The 5,604-nt window shown below is 38.5% G+C and overlaps 1 non-coding gene and 1 pseudogene across 2 annotated transcripts; both read right to left on the minus strand.

The window, feature by feature from the left end:
- Positions 1-1,053: 1,053 nt before the first annotated feature.
- LOC149238726 (photosystem II CP47 reaction center protein pseudogene) lies at positions 1,054-3,100 on the minus strand (annotated as a pseudogene). Its single transcript, XR_016245415.1, has 2 exons — positions 1,331-3,100; positions 1,054-1,280 (listed from the first exon to the last, which is right to left on the minus strand). The product of XR_016245415.1 is annotated as a photosystem II CP47 reaction center protein pseudogene (transcript).
- A 546-nt stretch (positions 3,101-3,646) lies between these two features.
- Positions 3,647-3,734, minus strand: TRNAS-GCU (transfer RNA serine (anticodon GCU)). Its single transcript has one exon. It is a non-coding gene; the product is annotated as a tRNA-Ser (tRNA).
- Positions 3,735-5,604: the final 1,870 nt, after the last annotated feature.

The following is a 5,604-nucleotide window of genomic DNA, read 5'->3' on the forward strand; positions in this document are numbered from 1 at the left end:
GGAAAAGAGATACTTGAGGGTTCGTTGCCTGACCGGCTGGAGAAATGAAGATCATTCGAAACAATCCAGCATTTCTATTAGAAGACTCTATAGTGCCAAAATTTCAAAAAGTGCCAAAATTTCAAGTCGGCTCATCCCTATGATAAATCACTATAGGCCCTTTTAACGATCTTTTACCCTATTCGTGTGATATCAGTTCCCTAGAAAAGAACTAATGTAGACGATTTATAGGAATTATCTTGTCGAGATCTCAATAGATGAATCAATCCAAACCTCATATTTCAATTAGACCCCGATGATTTTATCAAATCCCCAAAAGGTTCTCTGGGTAATAACCTTTTCATTTTCGCTCATTCGACGAAATATGCTAACTAAGAGAAAACAGATACTATATCATTCTTTGGTCATAATCAGCATAATTATGAGAGGGGATAGATCCTTCGATTTATTATAGGAAATACCTCTTTCAATTTCTTTATTGGAAGTCTGGTGACGAGGAAATGATAGGTACAAACCATAGTTCAGATCTTCCGGAACATATCTATGATAGACCTCGTGCTCTAGAGATTCAATATTCTAGAAATTAAATATCCAACGAGGTAGGACCATCTTGATGAAGATAACAGATCGGTCTTCTGTACTATAAATATGGATCGATTTCAACAAGTCGCACACCCATATTCCAAAAATCCTTAGAGAAAAGTAATTACACGATCAAACTATTGGAACAAGATAAGCTAAAAACTCAAATCCACTATTTGGTCTGGGTTTGAATCCCTCAGTTCTTTTTTTTTCTTCAAGAGCTCACCAGGTGAATTTTGGAGTTCCTCGGCCCCAACTAACCGGAATCCCATCCAATAAAACGGAAGAATTATAAATCTCCAAGATAATAGATAGGAATACTGCAAATAGAGCCATTGCAAAACCCATAAGAGGAGTAGTTCCCCATCCAGGAGCTACTTTACCATATTCTGAATTAAGTGGTTTTAAGGTCGTTCCTACAAGGGTTTCTTTTGGCGTGGTTTTGGAAGTATCATCAATGGTCTGTGTAGCCATAGAAACTATTGTATTAGTTGAGATCTGTTAACTTTGTTATTATATGGTAAACATACCATGATATTGGGATCACCTAATAATGGAAACTGCAACCTTAGTCACCATCTCCATATCTTGTTTACTTGTAAGCTTTACTGGTTATGCCCTATACACCGCCTTTGGGCAACCCTCTAAACAACTTAGGGATCCTTTTGAGGATCACGAGGACTAATTGAAAGAATGACCTTCCCTATAGGGAAGGTCATTCTTTCTTTGATGGGAGAGAAAGAATGACGATTTGGAGAAGCAAAATTATTTTCCCCCTTTAGTCGGAAGTTTGGGTGGTTCTCGGAAGAAAATAGCGAAAAAGATTATCCCTAGGGTCGATACCAACAGGAATGTATAAACCAATGCTTCCATAGATTTGATTTGATCGTAATTTACAATTATGGAGATAGCTTTCGTACTAATATTTATTAGAGAAGAGATAGGAGCAATATCATACCACTTGTCTTTTAGTAGTTGGATCTCCCAGTTTTTGGAATGCTCCAAATTCTATTCGATCATCCAGATCCGAGTCGATACCAGCAAAAACATCTCTGAATAAGGTCCTAGCACCATGCCAAATGTGTCCAGAAAAGAAAAGGAGAGCAAATGTAGCATGTCCAAAAGTAAACCAACCCCTTGGACTACTATGAAAAACACCATCAGATTTTAGAGTAGCATGATCTAATTCAAAAATTTCACCTAATTGAGCACGTCTAGCGTATTTTTTAACTATAGCAGGATCACCAAAACTGACCCTGTCAAGTCCACCACCATAGAAATCAACAGTTACACCTACTTGTTCAACACTATACTTTGATTCTGCCCTCCTAAAAGGAACATCGGCTTTCACAATTCCTTCTTTTTCCACCAGAACTACTGGAAATGTTTCGAAAAAGGTAGGCATACGACGTACAAAAAGCTCATTTCCCTCCTTATCTTTGAAGATAGGGTGTCCTAACCAACCAACAGCTATTCCATCTCCATTGTCCATTGCACCTGCTCTGAATAACCCCCCCTTAGCTGGATTATTACCAATGTAATCATAAAAAGCGAGTTTCTCGGGAATTTTGGACCAAGCTTCTGATAAGCTTAAATTTTCGGCCAGACCGAGATGAACCCGTCGATCTATTTCTTGTTGGAATTATCCCTGATCCCACTGGTAATGAGTGGGACCGAATAATTCGACCGGAGTAGTTTCGGAGCCATACCACATGGTCCCAGCAACAATGAAAGCTGCAAAAAACACAGCAACAATACTGTTGGATAGGACCGTTTCAATATTCCCCATGCGTAATCCTACGTATAAACGTTGGGGAGGACGAACACTGAGATGGAATAGACCTGCTAATATACCCAAAATACCCACTGCTATATGATGAGAAGCTATTCCTCCTGGAACAAAAGGATCAAAACCTTCAGCTCCCCATGCTGGATCCACTGGTTGTATTTTTCCAGTTAGTCCATAAGGATCAGACACCCATATCCCAAGACCATACAAACACGTTACATGAAATGCTCCAAATCCGAAACAAGCTACTCCTGAGAGGAATAAATGAATTCCAAATACTTTTGGCAAATCTAAACAACGTTTTCCCGTACGTTCATCACATAATATGTCCAGATCCAAATATACCCAATGCCAGATAGCTGCCAAAAAGCACAGGCCAGAAAACACGATATGTGCCACGGCCACACCTTCATAACTCCAAATACCAGGATTAATTACAGTTTCTCCGGTGATGTTCCATCCACTCCATGAATCCTTTATTCCCAAACGAGTCATAAAAGGTATAACGAACATACCTTGTCTCCACATTGGATCAAGAACAGGATCGGATGGATCAAAAACTGCTAATTCGTACAGAGTCATTGAACCAGCCCAACCAGCAACTAGAGCTGTATGCATTATATGTACAGAAATTAACTGTCCAGGATCATTCAATACGACGGTATGAACGCGATACCAAGGCAAACCCATGCAAACACCCCTTTATCGGAAAAAGTAGACACTATGTAACTTTCTCACATTGGATTGGAAGAGATCATGTTATTGACCTAGACCCGGATCATCTCGAAAGTGAACATCTATTCACTTGGACATTGCTAATGATGGAACAGGTTTGAAACAATTTTGTTCATACATAATAGCAGGGAGAGACAAAGATATTTTATCGTTTATATGTACCAATACACAATGTAGGGATTGGTCCCATTTATATTGATAAAAAAAGAGGAAAGAAACTAGATATTCTAATCCTTCCATTCGTTCATGAACGATACCTTTGCAATTTATGGACTAAGTCAGATATAATTTTTGATGAAAAAATATAATTTTTCTACTAAAGAGTGGAGCTATTACTGTTCCATAAACAGTAATACTTTACTGCACTACGAGAAAAAAATAAAATACTGAGTTCAAATGCTCAGTCAAAATGATAACTTTATCATTTTGTGCTATGCAATGAAAAAAAAGGTCAAAATAGGAAGTCTCTAGGTTAATGGGCCTTTTCCGTTCCATAGAAAGATTCAGGGTTATTCGTTTTCAGGATCAATAGTGGACGAACGGAGAGAGAGGGATTCGAACCCTCGGTACGGATGATCCGTACTACGGATTAGCAATCCGCCGCTTTGGTCCGCTCAGCCATCTCTCCAAGATCGGCAATATAATGAATATTGCGATTATTCAGTTGGATAAAGAACAATCCAGTCAATCGTATTGTTCATTTCGTTAAAAATAGTTATGTATGACTAATTTTTTCTGCTTTTCTTGGCCTGGCCATCGGCCAGGCCAAGAAAAGCAGAAAAAATCAGCAGTCATACAGTTCTTGACCTAATTTGATAGCTAGAATACCTGCTGTAAAAGCAAGAAAAAAAGCTATCAAAAATTTAAGCTCTACCATATCTTCATTCCCTCCTCAATGAGTTTGATTAAATGCGTTACATGGATTAGTCCATTTATTTCTCTCCAATATCAAATTTTATTATCTAGATATTGAAGGGTTCTCTATCTATTTAGGGTTCTCTATCTATTTTATTATTATTGTAAAGATATCAGTTGCTCAAGGCCATAGGTTCCTGATTGAAACTACACCAATGGGTAGGAGTCTGAAGAAGACAAAATAGAAGAAAAGTGATTGATCCCGACAACATTTTATTCATACATTCAGTCGATGGAGGGTGAAAGAAAACCAAATGGATCTAGAAGTTATTGCGCAGCTCACTGTTCTGACTCTGATGGTTGTATCGGGCCCTTTAGTTATAGATAGATAGAGCTTTGGATGGATCAGAGATCCATCCAAATATCCTTTAACTATTTAAGTTGATAATGTAATGAATAAAACCCACCTGTATCACTAAACTATACACGCCACAATCCCATTGACGGATATTCCGTCACTTCTTTCCTTCCACATTTGAATCCAAATTCCGGAATTCCTTAATTCTCTCTCTTCTATTTCCGAGAGATAAGAAAGGATTCTATCCATTCTAGTTTTAGAAATTCTAGGTTGTTCTTTCTCTTTATCAAGGAATTTTTTTTGCTCAACTCCTCTTATCTTCTAATTGAACTCTTTCTAATTCATTTTAGAAAGATCTTCCTCTTCCAGGAAGAAAGAGAGCCATAAACTGGAATGGCTCCATATTCTTAGCTCTCAATCTTTGTTGATCTCTTATAGTAATCACATCTTGAGTTTTGCAAGGGTAACTTGGTATATCTACCATATGGTCATTGACCCGGATATGTCCATGATTCACTAATTGTCTAGCTCCGGGAATGGTGGGAGCCATACCCAATCGAAAAAGAATATTATCCAAACGCATTTCAAGTAATTGCAATAGGACCTGACCCGTTGAGCCTTTGGCTCTTCTAGCAATACGAACATATTTCAGCAATTGCTCTCAGGCATAACTTTTCTCCATCCGTTTCGTATCAGCTCAGCCCGGAGTTTCCAGTATAGCGATCCTTACCCTACGAGCTACTATAATATATGTTCTCAACTTGATATCTATAAAGATAGATGGATCATCCATATCCAATTTGTTGTCCATCTACCATAGTAGACTCACTCATTCATATATGATGAGGGGGCCCTTTTAACTCAGCGGTAGAGTAACGCCATGGTAAGGCGTAAGTCATTGGTTCAAGTCTGATAAAGGGCTCATGTTTCCCACGAAGAAAGAAGGCTCGGGTGTCCATTTCTATTACATAGATAGAAATATTTTCACCGAAATATGAATATGAAAATGACAACAAATCGGTTTCGGATCCAGTCTGTTTTTCATCTTCTTTTATGGGCGAACGATGGGAATTGAACCCGCACGTGGTGGATTCACAATCCACTTCCTTGGTCCACTTGGCTATGTCCACCCCGGAAAAACCAATTTATCTATCTACAGTCATTTCTTCCAAGAATAAAAAATGAGCTAACGTTTGTTCTTATGTGGGTCGTCGGTGACCTCTGATAGGGGATCAAAGCAAGATCGATGACTAACTCTCAACTCTCGAACAAGTTGTATGGCTTA

This window comes from Pinus tabuliformis, chromosome 8, assembly GCF_031772625.1.
Source record: "Pinus tabuliformis cultivar Carrire ecotype Pingquan chromosome 8, CPIR1, whole genome shotgun sequence".
NCBI lineage: Eukaryota > Viridiplantae > Streptophyta > Pinopsida > Pinales > Pinaceae > Pinus > Pinus tabuliformis.